The 25,624-nt window shown below is 46.0% G+C and overlaps 1 protein-coding gene across 6 annotated transcripts in view; it reads right to left on the bottom strand.

Annotated features, from left to right (window-relative positions):
* Positions 1 to 25,624, bottom strand: part of FRMD4A (FERM domain containing 4A) — a 410,751-nt gene that overhangs the window by 199,135 nt on the left and 185,992 nt on the right. Inside the window, exon 1 of one of the 6 annotated variants that reach the window (XM_030565809.1) lies at positions 17,470 to 17,639. The exons of the other annotated variants lie outside the window; for them this stretch is intronic. The gene's annotated coding sequence lies outside the window, so the exon portion shown is untranslated. Of the gene's footprint in view, positions 1 to 17,469; positions 17,640 to 25,624 lie in introns of those variants that run through there. 6 annotated transcript variants of the gene reach the window in all.

Genomic DNA, 25,624 nt, shown 5'->3' with positions numbered 1-25,624 from the left:
TCAAATGTGCTTAAAACATTATGTTCAACTGATATATATATATATATATATATATATATATATATATATATATATATATATATATATATATATATATATATATATTATGGCTAGGAAAACTAAAGTTCAGCATTTCATTTTAATCATGGGAAAACACAGATTCTTATGGTTTTTTATCAGAGAATTTTGGGGGGTTTTATCATGGAAAACTAGGATCCCTGTTCATGAATACTTCAAAGCTGGACTTTGTTCTGAGCTGGGCAGGAAATTATGCTCTGGAGTGTCATTTAATACTGTAGGATTTATTACTTTCACACTCAGCTCAAGAGTTGTACCTGCTGCTTGCTAGGGAGAGCATCTGTTTGGATTTCGTTAATTTGTGGCAGGGCTTTAGGCTCAGATACTCCGAGGTATTTAGGCTTTTAACTTCCAATGGATGTTGGAAGCCTGAATACTTGGAGGATCTGGGCTTTTAGTGCCTATGTATTAGCAGGAGTGTTGTAAGCAAGACCTGAGAAGTAATTCTTCCACTCTACTCAGCACTGATAAGACCTCAGCTGGAATATGGTGTCAAGTTCTGGGCACCACATTTCAGGAAAGATGTGGACAAACTGGAGAAAGACCACAGGAGAGCAACAAAAATTATTAACGGTCTAGAAAACATGACCTATGAGGGAAAATTGAAAAAAATGGGTTTGTTTAGTCTGGAGAAGAGAAGACTGGGGGCGGGGGGGAATGGACATGATAACAGTCTTCAAGTACATAAAAGGTTGTTAGAAAGAGGAGGGTGATAAATCATTCTGATTATTCACTGAGGACAGGATGAGAAGTAATGGCCTTAAATTGCAGCAAGTGAGATTTAGATTGGACATTAGGAAAATCTTCCTGTCAAGGTAGTTAAGCACTGGAACAAATTACCTAGGGAGGTTGTAGAATTTCCATTATTGGAGGTTTTTAAGAACAGGTTAGACAAACACCTGTCAGGGATGGTCCAGAACAGTGGTATATAATCTCTGAGGCAGTGTGGTCTAGCGGGTAAAGCATTAGACTGACAATTCCTGGCTCTACTGCTGGTAGGCTAGGTGACCACAGACAAGTTACCTCACCTCTCTGCCTCAGTTTTGCCATTTGTAAAATGAAGATAACTATACTGACCTCTTTTGCCAAGTGCTTTGAGATCTAGGGGTGAAAAGTGCTATGTGAGAACTACACACACATTTGTTCATCCCAGAGTATTTCATCACAGCAGAAAGTAAATTCCTCTTAAAAGTTACTTGCTGACTCTCTTAGATCTTGGCCTTTTGCATTAAGGAAAGATTTTCTAGCTACCTTTGTTTGACATCAACATAAAGCTTTAAATCTTATTTGGCGACGGCTGGCCAAATATTTACATAGTGCATTTCTGAGGAAAGTATTACGTAGAGAGGCTGGTAGTTGTTTTGCACTGTTATGTGAACCATTTTAGCAGCTCACCTCTTTTCCATTCATCTGGACTCTAATGCCAAACACTGGCTCCAAGAGTCCTACAGACTGTCCCCATCATACCCTGGAAGCACACCCGAATGCTCCGTTAAATTCTGGTCACAGGTCAACCTGCCAGTAAATTACCAAGAGTGTGCAGGGCTCACAGAACTGTTGAATCCAACACAAATAATGTTCTTTAAAAAAAGAAACAGTTGCAAAGCGATCCCCTTTCAGCTGCTCTTCAAAAAGAAAAAAAAATAAAATCCTGTAGGTGAAAACTGCCACACTAAATAACTCAAAGGCACAAAATGCAAATGCTATCTACAGTGGCAGTTCTATAAATATCCCTGGCACATTTCATTAGCAGTTGACTGCAGAAATAAAGAGGATACAGTGTATTCTTCTGTGACTCAAATAAAAAATTATAATTGGAAGCAGAATATTTCTTAAATGCTTGCTGCATGTACAGGAGGTAATTACTGTACTGAATACACAAAAACCTGTCACCAGAGCCTGTTGTTTGGACAGATCCATTGAAGGAAAGAGGAAGGAGAGATTGATTCCTTGATTAAAGGGATACTATTGGCTTAAAAATCATGCTCCTGTCTGAAAACTTTTAACTGACTGGTGGTACTGGGACTCCTAAATTGCTAGATCTGGAAGAGATGAGAGAGAAAAAAAGATTTTGGTTTACTTTGTGCTTTTACCAGCACTTTGGCCCTAATTCAAGAAAGCACCTCTGTGACAAGATGGGCAGGTGCTCCACACACGCCAGCGTAGAAGAGGTTAACCCAGACCCCTGCTTGTCACATGGCCGTCTGGCATAAGGATACAGAAGTAGAAGGGAAGTGATTACCTTGGGGAACAGTGCAACCTTCCCCTCCCAGCTGGCTAAGCCAGAAAAGTCCCAGGCCTTTGAGGTCTATTGTTCTGAGGGACTTGTTTACTTCTGGAATCCTTTGGTTTTTGACTTATTAAAAGAAAGCCCTGAGAAAAAGGACTGAGAGTGATTCATCTTCCCCAGCCGGTGGGTCAGCCCACTGGCCTACAATCCCTATTAGGGAAAACACTTACACATGTGTTTAAAGTGAGGCACGTGTTTACATGCTTTTCAGAATCAGGGCCTTTGTGCATAGTCATTTTCACTGCTTTGTACAGTCTGTTAGTCAGCCATTTGCCCCTGCTGTTTGTATGGATCTTTCATGTAGCACCAAAGGAGAGAAGAAACATTTTCAAGAGAGAGGAAAAAGTGACTGTAGAGCTAAAAAAATTGGCACAATTGGAAATACTTCTATCACTTAGGGTTTATCGCACTAGAGTTCAAGTAGATAGTGTTTCTCACATCTGTAAACTGCTCTGAGATTCCCCGGCAGAAAGCAACACAGAAATGCAAAATATTGTTTTCATATTTGTTCTATTATAATAAAATATCTAGGCTCTTTGGTAGAAGAGGCTAACGATGATTAGGAACCGGTGAGCTAAATAATAGTTTAGCAGCAAGTCCTAAGGAGTCCTGGTGCCATTTTGGAGTAAGAACACACTAAACCCAGGGGCACTCTGTGGGTTAATCTTCTTTCATTCACAGCTATTCACAGCTTAAATTGTAGTATTGTTCCTGGTTTTGCAGGCTATATGCAACTTACGTGTAATGCAGACGGCTTCCTTTGTGCAGCTTTTTACATTAGTTCTTAATGGTAAGAAAAAAAAAACCCACAGTGGGATTGTGTGTTCCATACACTGATGAGACCATTACATCCCAGACCAGGGGCGTGACCTCACATTGGTGAAGTTCCAGTTACAGTCCTAGCCCTTTAAAATTCCTCCTCTCCTGCAGGAAGGGCATGGTGGTGGCGTGGCTATAAACAGGCCTTCAGTGTTATTCAGTGAACTTCACCTGGCAGGGCTGGGCAGCCTCTGCACAACAGGAAGCATTTTAAAGGGCCGGGAATGCAGAATATTGCAGACATTTCTGTGAATATCAATGCTAAGAAGATAGCAACAAATAAGAGGGAAGAGAGATCTATAACAAAAATGAGTAAGTGATTAGTTAGGAGGATTGACTTCTTGGGAGGAAAGATTAAAACAAAAAATATGTATAGCCTAAGGGGAATAACTTCACTGTCTGCAGGATGGGAGCAGCAACAAGGGGAGAAATTATTAAGGTGTACAAGTGGAGTTAAATAGAAATAACGGGATGAAATTAAACAAAGAGCAAATATAGATCAAATCCCAGGAGTGATGTGTTCCCTCGCCTGAGCGTTTGAGTGTCCTCTGTCCCCAGCATTTCCTCTTGACACCTCTCCTTACGTTTTGAGCAATACTGCCCCAGGAGCTGCTGAGTTCACTGTTTTACCTTGACAGCTGCCAAAAGAACTCTTGGCCTACGGATGGATCCTTTTCTTCCTAACGCAGGAAGGGCGCCATTTGTGCCTATAGGACTCAGGGCGTGTCTCCACAGCAATTGTGAGACACGACTGCAGCACATGTGGGCACCCCCAAGCTAGCCGTGATTGAGCTAGCTCATTAGCAATAGCACTGTAGCCGTGGCAACACGAGTGGCAGGATGAGCTAGCTGCCCAAGTTACAATACTGCCTGGCACCGTGGGTACGTAGGCAAGAGGTTACTCCATGCGGCTGTGACTATGCTGCTGTGTTTTTAGCAACTAGTTGGATCAAAACTAGCTTGGCGATGCTGTCCCCACTGCAGTGTAGACACACTCTGGGCTCCCAAGGCACTTACAAACTTTTGAGAATCTTCCCCAAGTGATTTTCTGCACAGGTTGTTTCTTCCACCAACACCAAGGGACGTAAAGGCCCAGATTCAACAAAGCATGTGCTTACACCCTTTTGTTTTTGATAGGCCTTGCTGAAATCAGGGCCAAGTGAACTTTCTCCGTCTGTCTCCTTATACCCTTACGTCCATTTACAGTACAAAGCCAAGATTCTCAAATGGGAAGACCCATGTCTAAACTACTTAGTATTTGACCATGTAGTTAGAATAGATTCTTGGTCTGACACTGTACTTTTAGCTAATCAGCATACTACCCAACTGACTTCTGGATCAGCTCACCAGTGGTATATGTTTTAGAAACGCTGGCCTCAAGAGCCTACTTTCAGCAGTATCCTGAGATAAGGAATTTCTTTCCTGGACATACCGGTTTCCTCACCAGAATGATTGCTGTGTTGTTTTCTGTCACCGATTGCTTTCCTCTCTGAAAATAATAAGTGTCTATATTCTTTTGAAAAACAAAGGAAACGTGGACATTCCACTCCCCTTTCTTCCTTTCATGAATCTGACATTGTTTCAAAGCATCAGGATATTTCAATATTTGTGTTTTGCCATTTCAATTATTTCACCCACCCACCCTTCAAACAGAGCCCGCCTAGGAAAACAGGTTGTGTGGCGCATTTTAACAACACCCATTTCCAAACACTAGTATAGCGAGAGTTTAACCCCTTTAAGGCAAGTTAGTTAGTTTAGGTTCCAGGGCTAGGGTGGACCATGAACAGCTAGCATGTTTTTCATCATGACCTATTTTCTTAGTCTGAGACGTTGCCAAAGAGTCATTGGTCACAAGGTCAGAAATCTCAAATGCTGCTCAGTTTGCAAAATACTCTGCATTTGGGTGAAAATGCTTCTTCCTTCCCACCTGCATGGCTCCTTACCACATAGGCTTCCATTCAGCAAAGCAGTTAAACACATGCTTAACTTTAAGCACCCGCTCAAGTTCATCTTGCTAAGTTAAGCATGTGCTGAAGTGCTTATCTGGATCAGGGCCTTGCTGCCCATCCAACTTTCCTTATGGTTGGATCTGGGAAGTGTTTGTTGCTCCTGTCCGACATCTGTACTTTTAATGTAACTGTGATAAACATCTCAAGATGATAAGAGCTATAGAAATGGAATAAATAATAAATAAATGAATGATCTATCCCATCAGGACACCTGCTCCACCCTCTGCCAGCTCAGGATTGTTCCCTGCAGTACATCTTCCTAGTGCTTTGTCCAGACTAGGATAAAATGAGTCAAGTGATGGGGCTTCCATCGCTTCCCTTGGGAGACTATTGCACAGGCTAATAGATCTAATAGATCAGTTTCTGCCTAGAGCTGACTGCAACTGCTGCTAATAGAGGGAACCCTGAAGTCACTCAGAATGTTCTGCTCAGCCGCTTGTGACTCCTGACTGCGAGGTTGACATGTTGTGCGTACCGAACGCCGGGAAGTGGCTTTAGGTGTCTTGGAAGGCACTTGATCAATGTGCCAGCTTAACACAGAAATGTAAAGAGCAATGCGCTGCTTTCTGCATTCATTGCAAATGGGGGTGGGCAAGGGGAAGACAATCTACTAGCTGTGCCAATGGAAATGACATGAATGGACTTGACAGTGGTATACTGTCCTTACTGCATATGTATGGGCTTCATAATGAATTGTTATTTGGATGACAGTAATGCCCAGAGACTGTAATGAGGGAGTGAGGTGCCATTGTGCTAGGCACTGGACAAACGTAGTTAAAGAGACCTGAAGAGCTTACAGTGTACATTAATGACAAGACACAGTGCCTAGCAATGAGGTTCCTAGACACCTCAGCAGAACAAGTGAATAGGAAGTAGTAGTAGAAGAAAGAGGTGAGGGGTTGGGAGGGAGGGAGGATGAGGAGTCTGAGAAAGGAGTATGTTTTTGCAGACATTTGCAGAGCATCCAACATTGGGATGCTTGGCTGATGGAGTTTCAAGCATCTCTCTCTGTGTTTTGATACCTTCGACCAGACATCACTCCCTGCCCGCCGCTCCCATATTAGTCCCAATTTTTAGTGTGAAAATCCACAGTGACCAAGAGACGGTGTGGTCTAGGGAACAGGAGTGGGAGTCAGAGTTCTAACCTCTGTTCCAGCACTGATCTGCCACATGATCTCAGACGTTATTATTAGTTTATCTGTATTACCATAGAAGCCCTAGTTGTGGACTAGGACCTCACTGTGCTGGGGGCTGTACAAACAGAACATGTGGTGCCTGCCCCAAAGAGCTACAGTTTAAGTCTCAGACAAGAGACAACAGCTGGATACAGACAGATGGGGAAGCACAAGGTGTCAGCACGATAGGCAGTGGTCTCACACCACCAGTTGTCAAGTCACTTCACTTCTTTATGGCCCTTCCCACCCTTTTTCTGGCGTGTCTACTCAGACTGCAAGCTCTCTGGGGTAGGACTGTGTCTCACTACGTGTTTGTACAGTGCCTGGGACAATGATCTTGCTTAGGACATCTAGACACTAATGTAACAGAATTAATAATAAATCCTTTTCTCTGAAGGTGTCTGAGTAGCTCTTGACCTCTTCTACGGCTGACTTAATTCTTTTTAACAAATCATAAAAAAAAATCTAATATTTTTGAGGTCACCAGCCTTTCACCTCATCATGTTTTCCACAAATGTTTCCAGTAGAATTCCTTTGTGGATGTGGACGTGGATGTGAGTGGTAATTTTTACAAGAGAACAAACCAGCCTAATGAGAAAATGTTTGCAGGAAGTTTGGCTGAATTATACAGGAGAACTGGACAATATTGTGTCCAGTTCTGTGGACCGCATTTCAAGAAAGATATGGAGAAATTGGAGAGGGTCCAGAGAAGAGCAACAAGAATGATTAAAGGTCTAGAGAACATGACCTATAATGGAAGGCTGAAAGAACTGGGTTTGTTTAGTTTGGAAAAGAGAAGACTGAGAAGGGACATGATAGTCGTTTTAAGGTATCTAAAAGGGTGTCTTCAGGAGGAGGGAGAAAACTTGCTCATCTTAGCCTCTAAGGATAGAACAAGAAGCAATGGGCTTAAACTGCAGCAAGGGAGGTTTGGGTTGGACATTAGGAAAAAGTTCCTAACTGTCAGGGTGGTTAAACACTGGAATAAATTACCTAGGGAGCTTGTGGAATCTCCATCTCTGGAGCTATTTAAGAGTAGGTTAGAGAAATATCTATCAGCGATGGTCTAGACAGTATTTGGTCCTGCCATGAAGGCAAAGGACTGGACTCGACCTCTCGAGGTCCCTTTCAGTCCTAGAATCTATGAATTTATGAATTTCTTTATGGTTGAAACTAATGTGATCTGCAGGAAAAAAAAATCAGTGTGGGTTCCTAGGAGACTGACCAAACTGACCCAGATGCTGGAAGCAACAGAATGTGTGAATTATTCTTGAAGGGCAAATCAGGACTTAATTCTTAAAATACCCATTTCAGTGCTGTCTGTTGTGCCTATTGTACCGCTTACACATTCACACATTTAGGTGATGTAGCCGCTTTTATTAGCTGAGTAGGCTGTTTGGGGTTATGCACAACACAGGCTTTCAGTAACCGTACCATATATTTAATTCACAGGGCCAGATCTTCAGCTGGCGTCAGTGGATGCTGTTTCATGGAAGTCAGTGGATCTACACCAGATGATGATATGTATCATAGCCCTGAAACTGTGTATCAAACTGTATTACGAGAAGGACAGGGAAGCATGCAGAGTGTATTGGACTTAAGGATGGGAGACTTACTATCAAAGTCCTACATGCTTTATTAGAGGCAGGGCCAAGCTGCAAACTTCGGCTACAGATTGGAATTTCTACCTGGAAAGATATTGGAACAAATGATTAAACAATCAATTTGTAAGCACCTGGAGGATAACAGGATTATAAGGAATAGCCAGCATAGGTTTGTCAAGAATAAATCATGCCAAACCAAACTAATTTCCTTCTTATACAGGGTTACCAGCCTAGTGGATAGTGGAGAAGCAGGAGACATGATCTATCTTGATTTTAGTAAGGTTTTTGTCACAGCCCCGCTTGACATTCTCATAAGCAAACCAGGGAGCTGTGGTCTAGATGAAATTACTATAAGGTAGATACACCACTTGTTGAAAGACCATCCTCAAAAAGTAGTTAGGAATGGTTCACCATCAAACTGGAAGTGCGTATCTAGTAGGGTCGTGCAGGGATCAATCCTGGCTCCAGTAATAGTCCACATTTTCATTAATGACTTGGATAATGGAGTGAAGAGCACGCTTATAAAATTTGCAGATAACACCAAACTGGGAGAGGTTGCAAACATTTTGGAGGACAGGATTAGAATGAAAATGACCACAACGAACTAGAGAATTAGTCTGCATTCAACAAGTTGGAATTCAATAAAGACAAGTGCAAGGTACTACACTTAGGAAGGAAAAATCAAATGCACATCTACAAAATGGAGAATAACTGGCTAGGTGGTGGCACTGCAGAAAAAGATCTGGAGATTATAGTAGATCACAAATTGAATATGAGTGAACAATGTGATATAGTCGCAAAAAAGGGCAACTATCATTGTGGTGTGTTTTAACAGGAATGTCTTATGGAAGACCAGGGAGGTAATTTTCCTGCTCTACTCAGCACTGCTGAGGCCTCAGCTGGAGTACTATGACCAATTCAGGTCATCACACTTTAAGAACTTGAATACCTGCTCTGTCCATTCCCTTTGAAGAACCTGGCATTGGTCACTTTTAAAAGACAGGATTCTGGGCTAGAAGGACCTTTGATCTGACCCAGAATGGCCATTCTGATGTTTTTAAGAAAGATGTGGACAAATTGGAGAGCATCTGGGGGGAGAGGAACAAAAATGAGAAACAGTTTAGAAAACCTGACCTACAAGGAAAGGTTTAAAAAACTGGACATGTTTAGTCTTGTGAAAAGAAGACTAAGGGGATAACAGTCTTCAAACATGTTAGGGGCTGTTATACAGAGATCTTACTGTGATCAATTGTTCTCCAGGTCCACTGAAGGTAGAACAAGAAGTAATGGGCTTAATCTTCAGCAAGAGAGATTTAGGTTAGATATTAGGAAAAGCATTCAAACCATAAAGGTCGTTAAGCCCTGGAATAGGCTTTCAAAGGAAGTGGAATCCCCATCACTGGAGATTGGACGAACACCTGTCAGGGCTGGTCCTAGGTTCACTTGATCCTGCCTCAGCACAGGGGGCTGGACTAGGTGATCTCCTGAGGTCCCTTCCAGCCCTGTATTACATGATTCTATTCAGTTTTGGTCCAGGCATGTCTCCGTACTGTGGGCTGGACTGTGCCACTCAGGCTCAGCTCTGAGTTGGGATTGGGGCAAAGCTGCCCCGCCCCAGTGGGAGCTTCTGGGACACATTATGACTTTTATATGGGCACGATACCTCCCTAAGGAACGGTGCAGGGTGTGCTGCCCCTCTGCATACACACAACGCTACTGGCTGGGGAGTGCAGGCTGTGAGATGTGGTCCTGCCTTCTCCCCACTCTCCCTTTGTGAGGGCCAGCTCCTACAGATGCGCTAGTCCCGACTTTCAGGAGGACGGGCAATGACAGGCTGTGCTACTCACTGGCCATGCTGGCTGGGTGTGCAGCCTGGCCGGGGTGGGGACTGCTGGTCCCCTCGGCTGTGCCCTGACTCTGCAGCAGGGGAAGAGAAAGAACTGTTGCCTCATTGAAGGGTATGGGCTGCTGGCCTTCAACTGGGGGCTTGCGTCTCCTGAGGGCTGTATGGCCCCCTGTGTGGGGTCAGCTCCAGCTGCGCTGTGGGGGCATGAACAGGGGCTTGCCTGTGGGCACAACTTGGCCTGGACTCTGTACTGAGTTGCCCAGCAAAGTGCATCCTCTCCTGGGAGCTCTGCAGAGAGACCAGCCTCACTGCTGCCTTCCGCTGTGCAGGGGATGAGCTGTGCAGAGAGCGCCACAGGTCAATGGGCAGCCCCCAAGCACCTGCTAGCTCAGCTTCTCCCCCAACGCCACACCCTCTTCCTAGCCTGGTGCTTCCAGACACGGGGCTTCACCTGCCGAGGTGGGCATGCGCATGGGCTGGCTCAGAAAATGGCAAGGCAGAGCTGCCAGAGCTGAAGGGCAGGCCCATAGCTCCGTCCTGGAGTTCAGGTGCCCAAGTGACGCTCCGGGCCACTGTGGCAGCACTAGACCCCTGCTCAGATTTGGGTGGACCTGGCTATGTCCTTGGTAAAAGCTGCAAGTGGGGGCAGCCCAATAGCAGAGATATGGAGGGGAAGACAGTTTGCTGGACACACAGCCAGTACATATACAGTCCCTGCTTCCTGCTCCGAGCAATGACAGGCTCTTTTACTTGGGATAGCAATCACTTTACCCACCAGTGACATGCACCCAGCTCTGGAGCGAACCACAGTGGTTAGATAACAGCGCACAGCAACACTACACCAGAGTTTGGGACAGGAAGTGAAGAATATTATGCTCTGTTTGAAAGTCACTAGTGCCTAACTTCTGCCACACTGATCCATTCTATGCCTAAGCAGGGAGAGGCAGCACAGAGGCTGCCCCAGAATCTCTAATGATTAAAGAAAGATCATTTCAAGGAGTTTCCTCCTGTTCTCATGCAGCATGTTTGATGCAGGCCGAACTTTCTAATGCTTCCCAGATGCTTCTGGATAGCCTCCAAATCTCCATGGTCTTGCTCAGGTATACATCTCCCCTCCCCCATCCAATTTCATCTTGCTGCATGAGTCCAAGTGGAGGCCTTCTGTTGCCATGTCACCGTTTCCTATAAGGCTATAGAATTTCCCAAGGCATCTAAACCTCTCCGGAGTTTTTTTTTTAAATCCCAACAACTTTAACATCACAAGAGGCTATAGGAGCAGCCTTAGCAATTTGCTTTTCTCCAGCTTGCTTCATCATTGCATTGTGCGTGAGTATATAAACCAGGCACCGTATCTTATTACAAATCCCATAAGACACCCTTGTCCTCTACAGCAAATATTTCATTTGAAAATGAAGGGGTCCAATCTCCCCCTTGATACAAAGGCATACGTGGCAGTTGGGTACCATGGTGACAGGCACCCTAGAGAAACCCAACATAGAGTTTCAGCGATGCTAATAAGAGTTACCGTTCATGTATTCATCAAGGGCAAAACAGACCTTTAAAAAATAGTGTGATCTACAGTCTCTCACTGATGGGAGTAAAGTTTCACTAGCAAATGAATACGGTAAAAACTGGAGAGATTCTCTGTGACACTGCGTAGGGCAGGCGCATGCTGATAATAAAGGGGTGGAGTGGTTGTTTGGTTTGGGGATTTGGGAAGCTTAATTGAAAGTGCTGTTGTGAAGATTTTTGACTACAGGATTTTGTGCTGATTCTGAAAACCATTTGCTTGATATGGCAGTTTTCACAGTAGACTCGTCCTATGCAAATGCTGTCTAACAGCATTAGGGTCATGTGTTTTGCTGCTCTGCAATCAGCAGAGCTGTTCCTGACTAGACTGGTGCTTTCAGCACAGACGGACAGGATACCGATGATAGTTCAGAGTGTGTGGTATGGCTCTAGCCACGCTGGAACCCATGTGGCTAGGAAACTAAAACAAGAGTGGATTTATTTTGATTGAGAGATTCTGAACTTCTAAGAAGGAAAAATCTAAACACAGAATCAAAGCCTTGCACATTCGCCAGCACAGCATGCATTGTCTAAAAGCACTCACACACTCCTGCAATAATCACATCGCATAAGGACTTATATGGGACGAAATGGGTTAGCAATTGTTTTGAATCATTTCCAGCGTGTTTCATTTTTACAAATACTGCAGCTTGCCTTCTAGACTAGGTGTGAAGCACTGTATAGTAATACTTCACTTTTATATAAAGTTCTTTGTTTGGTGATTTCAATGAACTTTACAAACTTCGCTTAATTAAGTCATACAACACCCAGTGAAGCAGGTAAAGGACAAAAGGGTCACTTTATCACCCAGCACATAAAAGGGAGCCACATCTAGGGTGGAACGAAGCAATCAGCATGAGGCAACATTCCACAACAGCAAAGAAGAAAGCCATATCCAACCAAAAATTGCAGACGGAATTTTCAGCTAACTAGACACCTTCTGCTTTAATGCAATTTGCAACATTCCTACTCTTATGAAAAGCGCAATGGGCTCTTTAAGCACCAAAAGAGGCCAAGACCCTGGGTTCGGTTCTCTCTTGTGTTTTCAGTTCCTCCAGGGATTTAAACAGGAGCCCCCTGGGAATACACCCATTGTACAGGGATACTTTATGGAGCTGCTGGAACATCTCAATGGTTTTAGCATTGGCCTGCTAAACCCAGGGTTGAGAGTTCAATCCTTGAGGGGGCCATTTGGGGATTGGTCCTGCTTTGAGCAGGGGGTTGGACTAGATGACCTACTGAGGTCCCTTCCGATCCTAATAATCTATGATTCTATGATCTCTATGCCAGTCTTGGAATAGGGCGTGTAGCACAGAAACGATCATGACCAGAGCACACCATGCTCCAGTGACTCGTCTAGTGAACGGCCCTTAGGGGGCTGTTGTAGCCAAAGAAGTAGGTCATCAGGCCCCCAGCTGCCCCATAAGGAGCCAGAGTGCAAAGGTGGCTTGGAAGAGAGAATCAAACCTCTAGTGTTCGTAGTTCATCAACATGACAGTGTCCCCCCACCCACCACACGGGAGCCTCTATTCAGTACCGAATCAGGGAGAAGAGTGCTTTGGCAATCAGTTGTGGTCTCTAGTGGATAGATCTCAATACCAGGAAGCTGGGACACCTAAACTCCACTATGAGGCCGCAGAGAATTATTTCTCTTCTACCATTTTCCCCATCTGTAAAGTGGGTAATACTGATACTCACGGACCTAGCTTGGAATGGGGCTTGGGAGGACTAAGCAACTAGTGCTCATACTTTGCAAAGTGCACGTGCCAAGAGGTTGTTATATACTCAGTCCCCAACACCACTTCCTGCAGCACCAAGGCATTGCCTGGTGGATTGCAATCCACATTTGATCCAAACCAGCCCTTATTAGCCCCAGTGAAAGATCACCGTGTCACCAGGCAACATCTTCAGGAGATGCTGCTGAATACTGAACCCATCTAACTCTTACATTCCTTTCCTATAAACCAAGACACTTCCATCATCATCCCATTCCTCATTGACCTTGTTCCCTGTCCTCTCCATGGCTGTCTATCACTGGCCTCTTTTCACATCACACCTTGCTCGGTGCGATAGCCTCCTCCATTGCAGCTTCTGCCACAGCTGTCATTTCCACTGCAATGACCCTCCATCTCATTTCAATGGATCTTTCCTCTCCTGTCTATACCTTGTGGTTTTACTCTCCCTCTGCTGTTATTTAAGCCCCCAGGACTCTCCTGGTATTATGCAAATACTAACCAACAGCAATAACCATCATCCTATTTTTCCTCCTTGTTGCGGTCTTTAGGTCTGTAAAATATTTTGGGGTACTGTTTGTATGGAAGATGCTGCACATATAAAGTTGTGCTGTCATGCGTCATATCACCTGTAAAGGCTTGATCCAATGGCCACTGAAATCAGTGGCAAGGCTCTCTCTAATTTCAATGGATGAGGCCCTATATGATTTGACAGTCAGCTCACAGGATGTAGTACCTGAAAATTTTCATTCTCCATTAATATATTCAGAATGCCTGGGGAGGAGAGCACTAGAAGATGCCTGTCAGATCAAGAGTGGGTAATAATTCCTCACTAAACCAGTGATCACTCTTGTACCTAGTTACGTTTTTCATAATAGCACAGGTACCACAATCCTAGCATGTGTCTTAAAAAACAACTTTACCTAGAGCACAAGGGTTTATTTTACATTTTCACAGGGCTAGGATCCAGCCAGCCTTACTCCTGCTGAGCAGCTGACTCCTCACTTGCAGACCAAGGATCGGGGGAGGTCCCACATGACTGGAAAGAGGCTAATGTAGTGCCCATCTTTAAAAAAGGAAAGGAGGAGGATCTGGGGAACTACAGGCCAGTCAGCCTCACCTCAGTCCCTGGAAAAATCATGGAGCAGGTCCTCAAGGAATCAATTCTGAATCACTTAGAGGAGAGGAAGGTGATCAGGAACAGTCACATGGATTCACAAAGGGCAAGTCATGCCTGACTAACCTAATTGCCTTCTATGACAAGATAACTGTCTCCGTGGATGAGGGGAAAGCAGTGGACGTGTTATTCCTTGACCTTAGCAAAGCTTTTGATACCGTCGCCCACAGTATTCTTGCCAGAAAGTTATAGAAGTATGGGCTGGATGAATGGACTATAAGGTGGACAGAAAGCTGGCTAGATCATCGGGCTCAGCGGGTAGTGATCAATGGCTCCATGTCTAGTTGGCAGCTGGTATCAAGCGTAGTGCTCCAAGGATCGGTCCTGGGGCTGGTTTTGTTCAATATCGTCATTAACGATCTGGAGGATGGCGTGGATTGCACTGGTAGATACGCTGGAGAGTAGGGATAGGATACAGAGGGACCTAGACAAATTAGAGGATTGGGCCATAAGAAATCTGATGAGGTTCAACAAGGACAAGTGCAGAGTCCTGCACTTAGGACAGAAGAATCCCAGGCACTGCTACAGACTAGGGACCGAATGGCTAGGCAGCAGATCTGTGGGAAAGGACCTAGGGGTTACAGTGGACGAGAAGCTGGGTATGAGTCAGCAGTGTGCCCTTGTTGCCAAGAAGGCTAATGGCATTTTGGGCTATATAAGTAGGAGCATTGCCAGCAGATTGAGGGACATATCAGAATGAGGAGTAATGGTCTCAAGTTGCAATGGGGGAGGTTTAGGTTGGATATTAGGAAAAACTTTTTCACTAGGAGGGTGGTGAAGCACTGGAATGGGTTACCTAGGGAGGTGGTGGAATCTCCTTCCTTAGAGGTTTTTAAGGTCAGGCTTGACAAAGCCCTGGCTGGGATGATTTAGCTGGGATTGGTCCTGCTTTGAGCAGGGGTTGGACTAGATGACCTCCTGAGGTCCCCTCCAACCCTGATATTCTGATTCTATGATACAAACTTATACTGGTATAACTACGTCATTCCAGGGTGTGAAAAAAATCCCGGTGTCAATAGTGCTAGGTCGACAGGAGACCTTCTCCTGTCAACATAGCTACCGCGTCTCGGGGAGATGGATTAACTATGGTGATGGAGAAATTCTCTCGTCAGTGTAGTAGTGTCTTCACTAAGGTGTGACAGCGGTGCCACTGCAGCACTGTACATGAAGACAAGCCTCCAGAAACTACTAATAGCAATTTCTACCATTTTCCTCCCCTCCTAATTGATCCCTCACTTTGCAGAAAATACAGCTCAGGTTGATTTTGATTCCCATGCATTTCAAAATATTGTCTCTATTAAAGGAAGCAACAGCTATTTAGCCACCAACGGCTTCTGCCATGGTGCCCTCCACACGCTTTGTGCTTAAATAAACTCCATGTTCAATGGCAGAAAATGATCAGACTTGTCTGCTGCTGAAACTGTACCCCACCAGCGGCTTTTCCTGCTACAGCATAAGGCAATTTACAAGCATTCACCAGTTTGGGTTTATTCCAGCACCAGTGAAATCAATGGAAGATTGGAATGGGAGCAGCAGGAGGCCCCCATACACTGCTGTGCACCGGTTGGTTATACTGTTCCTAAAGGTTACATCCCAAACCAAGCTACCATTAAAGGCTGCTTGAAAGAATTGCTTTGCAACCGAACCTTAGTGGTATTAAAAAATATTATGAATGGACCCCAGATTATTGAGAAAGGACAAACCCCAAATAGTTCTGACACACTGGGGCCAGATCCTCAGCTGGTATGAATCAGCATGGCTCTGTTGTGTCTCTTTTCTAAAAATTCCTTGCTGCACATTTTCAGCAGAGGATAAGCTTCTGGTAACTTGTGCCAGAAAGGTTAGAACAAGTAGCTCTGAGCAGCCATCCTGAGCCAAAGCACAGTAACATTGCCAGGGTCAGCAGCAAGCAACGGCTTCAAACAGTGTGCAGTCAGCTATTCACACAGCAGCCCGCCTTGTGGGCCCTCTGCCATCCTCAGAGCGTGAAAGAGAATCAATCTTCTAGTTTAGCACCATCAAGATCTCTCTGATGCCAGGGATTCCGTTTTCGGCAGGGAAACCGGCACGGTCACACAAACCAGAGCTCCCAGTTCCTTGCAGTATGCACCTCCTCAGGGCTGTTCACAAAATCCAAGTAGTGTGAATCCAGAAGAAGTGAGTTGAAGTGAGTAGAGTTACACTGGTATAAAACTGGCACAGAGGAAAGCCGAGTAAGGCTCTGTAGCTTTAGAAAAAGGCATGTGCACGTTAACTCTAAGCTCCGTGGTGAGCCATTAAGTGCCGCACAGAACATACAAACATACACAATACTCCCCTTGCCATTTACAAGACATCTGAGTACAGCTATTTTTACTTTGCTCAGGACAGTGTTTTAAAGGCGGCAGTTCACATTTCTCCACAAACTGGGTTGTCTCCGAGCAAGTATTGCTGGATCACTCGTGCCTGGATGTGTATTATTAAACCAGTGCCAGAGCTATTATTAGAAACAATTGTCTCTCCTGGAAATTTTGCATTAGATGCTCAAGTATACTTTTCTAATTCTCCCCCAGGAGCAAACAGGCTAACAATGCAGTCAAGAAAACAATCTTACATGTACCCATTTGCAGTGCACATAGATATATGCATGGAGAGATTAGAAACAAGGTCATTTATTTGCCATTTCTAGACTTCATATGTAGCAACTTTTCTGCTGTAATCTAGGAAGGGGAGCATGCTAGAAGTGAACATATTTCTGGGGCTTTGCTTTTGCAACCCCCAGCTCTGCATTAAACTTGCTGCAGCCATTTGGAATGTAGAAAGAACAGTCCATCTTAGCAGTCAATGGAAGCATGCATCCAGATCTGTCTGAATTCAAACATCTCCACCTCCCAAATCCCTGCTCCCCATCCCCAATGAATTCATACTGCTAGCACCTCTGCTTCTTGAACACAACATTTATTCATTTTTACACCCCCCCCAGCCACCCACTCACATACATTTCTGTCTCTCCATTTAAAATCAGTGGGGGAGGGGAAGCCCTTGTATCTTATAGAGAGATTTGTTTTTAATTACACATGATAAGAGATAAAAGATCTATTTTGAGCTGTTCTTCCAACAGCATTTTAAATATGCAGCACAAGCCATGGCCCCACCGAAGTCCCTATCTGAAAACAAAGGCACATGTTACCTTTCTTTTTTTCACCTCAGCGGCAGCAGTAGCACTTCAGATTTCAACCAGATTGTCCACAGAAAAAAGCATCCCATTAAATCCAGATTAAGCAGGCCTATGGCCTAACAAGCAGCATCCATTTCCCTGTCCCTCCTCCTCTGTGTGGCTCGCTAGGAGGCAGGCACAGCCCTTTTCTCCTCTTCTCTCTCCTCCCTCTGTGTGTGTGTCTGCAAGGAGTTCCACAATGCTACCACATCCCATCTCCCGGCTAACGGTCTCTTAGATAGACGCTGGCGGCTGTCCAGAGCGAACCACAGCAATCTCCATCCTCAGCAGCTTAGCAAGAGAGAGTGGGGGAGAAGAAAAAAACCAAAACCAAACCCAAACCTACTTGCAACACTGCAAGATTTCACACATGCAGAACATGCCACCAGAAAAGCATGGGAGCGGCTGCAAACCAATCGCCCTTCTGCCGGCTTTGCTTCCAGTGCTTTTCAGATGAATGGCTCACGTGCAGGCAAAAACACACTTTAAATGAAAGGAGGCTGGCTATGGGGGCGGGGGGTGTGAGAGGGAGAGAGGTGGGGGGGAAGCATCAGCAACTGATGCTGGGTCATGTGAAACCTATGAACCCTTCCAAGCAGTGTGCGAGTATATTCATCTGGTGATCTGCTGAGCTCTGCCTTAACATCTGGGTTTATGACTAATGCCAAACCTGGGAAGGGAGATGAAAGATAGACAGTATGGTGGGGGGGGGTGTGTGGATTTCCCTACAATGCCTAACACACACACACACACACACACACACACACACACACACACACACACACACACACACACACACACACAGCTTTAAATAATAATAATCATGAGAAGAAGTGGGGGTGGGGGAAGCAGCCTGGACTTGTTAATCTTTCAATTTCCTTTCCAGCATATGCAGTCAGGGCAAAGTTATGTCTTGAATTATGCTAGCAGCAGGAAGGAGCTATGCTGAGTCAGTGAAAATATTCCTAAGGAAAAGGAAGAGGAGCGAACAAATCAAGGAGCAGAAGCCCAAAGAAATCCTTCGCTCAGGAGGCCCCGAGTCAGTTGGAAAAGCAGCACCAGCCTGATTCAAAGAGGCAGCAGTGTGAGGCTGTATCCTGTCTAAGGGATTGTCCACACATAGTTTTTGTACCACTTTAACTATCCCGGTATAAAAAGGTACAAGCTCCCTAGTGTGGCTGCAGTGCTTAGACCAGTCTAGCTATTCCTGTATGGGAAGAGGAATAAACTATAACAGGTAAAGGCACCTTTATGCCAGTATAACTGTGCCCATACTAACATACCAGTATAAAATCACACCCCTAAGCGAAACTGTTAAATCAGTGCAGATATTGTACAGACCAGATCTAAGACAGGGTGACCAGGCAACAAGTGAGAAAAATCAGGATGGAGGGGGAGAGATGAAGGGGATAGTAGGGTCCTATATAAGACAAAACGCCAGTATTGGGATGTCTGGTCACCTAAATCTAAGCATGAGGTGGGCAAACTATGGCCCGCGGGCCACATCTGGCCTACGGGACCCTCCTGCCCGGCCCCTGAGCTCCTGCCCCCTTCCCCGTTCCCCGCAGCCTCAGTTCACTCCGCTGCCGACGCAATGCTCTGGGTGGCAGGGCTGCGAGCTCCTGGGGCAGTGCAGCTGCAAAGCTGGGGCCTGATGACCCAGTTCTCTGTGCTGCGCAATGGCGTGGCTGGCTCCAGCCGGGCAGCACGGCTGCCTGTCCCAGTGCTCTGGGCAGCGCGGCTGTAGTGTCGCCAGCCACTGGTGCGCCAGACAGCGCGGTAAGGGGGCAGGGAGCGAGGTGTGTGTGTGTGTGTGTGTGTGGATAGAGGGCAGGGGAGTTTGGGGTGATGGTCAGAGGACCAGGGTGTGGATAGGGGTTGGGGCGGTCAGAGGGCAGGGAACAGGGGGGTTGAATGGGGGTAGGGGTCCCCGGGAGCAGTCAGGAAGGAGAGGGGGGGTTGGATGGGGCAGGAGTACCGGGGGGCCATCAGGAGGCAGAAGTGTGTGTGGGGGTCAGATAAGGGGCGGGGGCGGCCCACGCCTGGCTGTTTGGGGAGGTGCAGCCTCTGCTAATTGGCCCTCCATACAATTTTGGAAACCTGATGCGGCCCTCAGGCCAAAAAGTTTGCCCGCCCCAATCTAAGCCCATGTGAAAAGTGGTCCAAACCACTACAGTTTACCTGTAGCGTTTGCAGCGATTGCTGTAAAATACTGGAGGGTGTTTTTCCTTTTCTTAGTAAGGGAGTTTCCACATTTGCTTCTCACCATTTCCCTCTGAGGACTGGAGTTTCTCCTGCAAGGTAACCGCTGCGCTGTAGCTGTTGTCGAGCATTTCACAGCAGCTCTAGTGGGAAATGCTTTCCAGAAATAGCACTGTTTTGATGTGAGGAAAATATGAGAATCAGGCTTTTACAGAAATTGTCTATTTATTTTATATTACTGAGATGCTACCTGCAGCTCAGGCTGAGTTCAGTTTTGCACTTAGAGCAGGGATTCAATTTTTGTTATGTAGGAGAAAACACAGTGTCTCCTCCCCAGCATGACCACCCTGGTCCTTTGAATAGTGACTGGGTTTGAACAAAGATTGATTCCTACAGAATCATTCTGATTCCTATAGTGGGACTAGCCAGGAGAACTTAGTTTTATTCCCACCTCTGCTGGGTGACCGTGGTCAAGTCATTTCACCGCTCTGTGCCGCCTCAGTTTCCCCATCTGTCCAATGGCAAGAAGAGTGTTGGCCTTCTTTGTAAAGCACCAACAGATCAACGGATGAAAAGTGCTACGGACGAGTATTATCAGAGGTGGCCCATTTTCACGCTCAGAAGGTGCAGCTTAGAGTGGCCAGACTGGTCCCTGTTTCCAGGACTTAGTGGTCTGGGCTTTGTGAAATGGCGGAGCATATCTAGATACAGCCACGCTCGCCGTGGGGTCTCCAAACCCTGCCCCAATCTCTCCGCCCCAGGCTGCTGCTGGCACTGTTTAAATAAGTAGAAAAGTGATTATGCCCTCTGGTGATATGCCCTCTGGTGATATGCCCTCTGAGTGATAAGGGCCAACGTGGAGAGGAGCAGGGGGTGAGGAGCAAAAAGCTGCATGTAGGACTGACCTCCCTGCTTTGGACATGGCTCCAGAGGCCAGAGCCCAGAGCGGCAGAGAGAGGGCAGGCAGGCATGCATGCGCAGCCTGGCCCCTTAACACTGCAGTGTGTGAGAGAGCCTTTCCGCTTCCTTCCCCATAGACTTCCTAGCCGGGAGACAGGAGGAGGAGGACAATGCAAGAAGGCGGAAAGCCACCCCCGACGAGAGGCAGGAGAAGACAGGCTCTCAGGGGCCAGTTCTTTCCCAGTTCAGCGTGTCCCCCAGGTGCTCCAGCATGTGTCGGACCTGCCCACCCAGGGGAATAGAAGCTGCTGCTGAACTCCCCAGGGAGATGGAGCAGTCCCGAAGGAGGCTGCTCCGATCACGCTGTTGAGCAGACTGAGAGGAGCAGCTGCAGTGCTTGTGGAACCAGGCACGCTGGCGTGTGAAGAGCCAGCACAGGCAGAGCATCCACAGCAGCACTGGCCACGTGTGGGCAACAGAAGCGGTATTTGCAGGACTGGTCACCTCCTGTTTTATAAGAAGTGCAGCACCTGACCTTCTGGTGCCAACATGCTTTCTTGCTAGATGAGATGGACCTAAATAGTGATGCCAATTAATACAGCGCAGCGGCTCTCAAACTTCACTGCACTTCGAACAACAAAAATTTCTACATGACCCTGAGTGAGGGAAGGAGGGGCAGAACCTGATCCCTGCTGCCCCGGATTAAAGCACTCAACCTTCGGCTTCAGCCATGGGTCCTAGCGAGTCTAATACTGGCCCTGGCGACCCCATTAAAATTGGGTCATGACCCACTTTGGGGTCTCGATAGCATATAGCCCGGCTTTCTGTTTATGTGGCAACAGCGCAAATGCCAGCTGATTTGGTCACTTGTGCAACTGCTTTGGAAATGGATCTTGCCCATTTTATAGTATTATCTCCAAATTTAGAGGAAGCTGGACCAGAACTTTAAACTCATCCTTTCAGGGACGGGTCAGATTCATACCCATCCTCCCACAGTTTTCACCTGGGCTGGATGAAAGGGAAGATCCTATTTTCTGGATTCTCATTGGCTGCAGCCCAAAATGGCTGAAATCTCACTGGAAAGCTGATCTCAAGAGATTTTTGGTATTTGTGATAGGAGGGGACCAGAAATACAGATGCTGGAAGTAGGGGTTGGGGGTGCTGCTGCACCCCCTGGCTTGAAGTTGTTTCAATCTTATGCAGGGTTTACAGTTTGGTTCAATGGCTCTCAGCACCTCTACTAGACAAACTGTTCCAGCGCCCTGACCAGAAATCTTGCTGGAATCGCTCAAGACCTGAACCTCAGCCCTCAGTGGCCTTGAATCTGAATGCCATGCTAAATCTAGTCGAGCGCAGAACGGTAGCACAGCATTCCCAGTCCATCTCGCCTCAAAAATCAGTGGTAAGGAGAGGTAAATCCATCTCACGACCTCACTCACCACGCAAGTGTCTGCTCAGGCTTGTTCCAGCACAGGAACGTGCCAGGCCAATGCCCTCAGTTAGGCAGCTACTTAAATTAGAAAAGCCCCAGAGTAATATCCCTGACCCATCTCCCTGCATCTCAAACCAGCCTTTGACTGAAAGCCATCCTTTCCTGACAGAGCCACCCTCCATGTACATACGGAACTACACCCTGGTGGTGCATTATTCTGTTCACGGCTTTTGTGTTAAAGAAACAGTAAGAGACAGTGGAAGCCTCTAATTGAAAAGTGATTCACTTCATGTACAGTAACAAAGCTTCCCTGGAAGGTGAGGTTCAGTCTGCCCAGAAGTACAGTTCACACATTTCAGTGCAGCGTGGGGGATTTTCATTATCCTCGGCTGCAAATGCCAACTCACTATGACCAAAATCCTCTCCCCTCTGCACAGGGCCCCAAGTAAATGGGCTGGGCGCTGGCCAGGCATCAAGATGGGAAAGGATCTTTCCCCCTGGTCCACACCAGAAGCGTTTATCACTAATGCAAGGCCATTCATCTAGCTTAGGTACTTACATGGCCCCCATCTCTATAGCATCTGAGCCCCTCCCAGACATTAATATCTCGATCCCCACACTGCCCCTCTGTGGTAGGACAGTGCGATTACCACCGTTCTATAGGTGGGGAACTAAGGCACGAAGAGACCAAGTGACTAGTCTGAGGCAGAGCAAGAAATTGAACCCAGGTCTCTTGAAACCCAGGCTAACAGAATTACCACTGGAGCATCCTTCTTCTCTGGAATACTCCTGCATCATTCCATGCAGGTGCAACGGCTAGCTAGTTCATTCACGTAGATGTGACTCTACTGGCCATGTCACTGCTACCACCTCAGCCCACCCTCTCCTTACAGACATAATACCCCCCCACACACATCAGCTGAAGCCCAAACGCCGGGGAAAGTCACCTAAAAGAGAGACATAGCAAACACGAATGCAGGAAGCTTTAAGCAATGTGGGACTCACTTCTGAGCCATTTTCTGCATCCTCACTGTCATGATTCAGCATTTGTGCCCTTAAATAACTGTCTAGTCAGAGCAGAGATAACATCAGGTTTGTGCACAAAGGAGAGAACTTTGGGCCTAGAAATGGCATGTGGCAACGAGGAAGGGGTGCAGACCCAGTTGCTTTTTCCGCTAACAATGGACACGGAACTCACTTAGACTAGGAGAGCAGCATTATCCCCAAACCTTCCCTGCTTCACTGCAGAGCTGCTGCCTAGAACCTTCCTCAGCCTGGTCCCAACTGGCTTCATGCTTCAGATTTAAAGAAACAGTCCATGTAACCTCAGAGCATGCAGGACAGAAAATAGGTTTCCAAGGAAGAACCAGGACCAATGGTTTCACTCATTCTGTTGGCCATTGATTTTGGGTGCCTTGATATTGGCGTGTTATAGGACCCAGAAGCTGTGGATTCAGACCTCTAGAAGAACACTGTTGCGGGGACAGCGGTAAGTGGGAAAGGTGGGGCATACAGAAAGCAGTAAAGCAGTGGGAAATAATTTGTTTTGACGGTCAGCATTCTTTCCCGTTTCCCAGTCTCAGACAAATCAATCAGCAGGGATAGTAGAGAATGGTATATAGATTCCCTCATATAAACAGAAACAAGAGTTGTCATTTATATAGTCCCTTTAATCCAAACACTGCAAAGCACTGCACAATATTGATTAACTACACTTTGCAACACCCCTGAGGGATAGGGAAGTGTTATCCCCATGGGTAAACACAGAGAGGCCTAGAAACTTGCCTAACATTACCCCCTGAGCTAGCAGCAGAGCCAACAATGAAGCCAGGATTCATAACTCTTAATCCCAATGCTGAAACCACTTGTCTCCATCTCTTCTCATGGACATGTGTATTGAAATGCAGTATTACCTAACAATAATTCTTCCAAGTGTGACTATTCACCTTATGCTCAAACCTCTTTAAATGGCCTAGTGTAATTCAAAAGCAATAGCAACAATATTTTTCTTCAAGTTTCCACAGCTTCACAAGGTCTCCGGGGCCTGTCTGTACCCAAACAATGAAACTACATAACAACCGTTTAGTCTGGACTCGTCTAAGCTACAGTCATCAGGACGATTAGAAGCAGGCCGTAGCTCGTTCTTGCTCCAGCCAGTTTGTATCGTGGCAGGACCTGAAAAGGGAACAGCAACCCAAATATTTAACTTTAAAATATGCAGAGGGAAGCATCTAGCAAGCAGATTCCCAGACTCAAAAACAACAACACACCAGTTGCTTGTTATTGCTTTCTGATAATAAAGTTACAAAAACACACAATGGCCTCATGAGAAAGAAAAAAAAAGTGTTGACAATCATTTCCATTCTCGTTAGCAAAGATTAAAGCAGCGCCATGCTTTACATGGAATGTGATGCTAGGCCTGTGGGTACTATCCAAACGTGAGAGCCTCTACATGAGCATTTCTAGTGTTTTCAGAAGTGTATTTCCAGCCTCATAAATATTGCATATGCCAGAACTGCATTAATTAGTATGAAGGGGGTTAGACGAAATGTCACATAATGAAATAATGCTTAGAGTGCTTTGCATCCATAGATTTTAAGGACTTTGCTAAAGAGAATGTCATTATCACCATGTGACAGATGGTGACATCGAGGCATAAGGAGGTGAAGTGTTACTAAGTGATTTAGGAGCCTGTCATTTTTAAAAGAGATGTAGGAATTTAGAAGCCTAATTCTCATTGAACGTTGATGCTCCCAGGACCCACATATGCTCAGATATTTAAGTGCCTAACTACCACTGAAATCAACGAATTAGGCACCTAAATACCTTTGAGGATCTAAGTCACCAAGTTACTTTTGAAAATGGGACTTAGACACTTTTTGAAAAGGCCACAGAGTGAGTCAGTGGCAGAGGTAGGAATGGAACTGGTTTCTGCACTGCTAGGTGTCCACTGGACAATGCTGCTGCTTACCATTAATGAATGGAATCAGAGAGATAGCCCCAGAGAGCAAGGACCACGTTCAGCCCTGGTGTCAGTGGAAGCAGCTTCCATTGAAGTCAATGGACATTGCACGTGGTTACAGCAGGGCTTAATGTGCTCCTCAGTGCTCGGTTCAAGAATGACAGAACAGGGGTAGTATGGGCAGAGGCAGTACGGGTAGAGACAGTTTCGTTTCATGCCCATATGCCTTGGCCTGTCCATTGAGACTGCCAACAAGTGTCACTGTCGCTGTGTGGCAAACCATCCTTTACACTAGGAAACTAGGAACTGGACTGAGATGATCCATTCATTACATACATGCCACCAAGGAGTTCTCAGGTCTGAAGTTCCATCAGCTGTCACTCTTGTGGGTCTGGATTTGAGCCAGCGACCAAGAGGTGAAAAGTTCCATACCCTGTTACCAAGCCAGTCCCCTCCTATCTTATTTGTGTTCAGTAATATCCTGGAATGAATTGTCTTTCTGACATGGTTAGATACTGAGAGTCTGAACCAACCACACAGAAACCACAGATGACTCATTCAGAAACGTGAAATGGAATCCGTCATAGACGGCACCTCATTCATGTAGCTGGATATGGACTGGATGGCCTGTA

The sequence above is a fragment of the Gopherus evgoodei genome, chromosome 1 (genome assembly GCF_007399415.2).
Source record: "Gopherus evgoodei ecotype Sinaloan lineage chromosome 1, rGopEvg1_v1.p, whole genome shotgun sequence".
In the NCBI taxonomy this organism is placed as follows: domain Eukaryota; kingdom Metazoa; phylum Chordata; order Testudines; family Testudinidae; genus Gopherus; species Gopherus evgoodei.
Note: the sequence above shows the minus strand (reverse complement) of the source record. Positions and strands in the feature narration are given on the sequence as shown.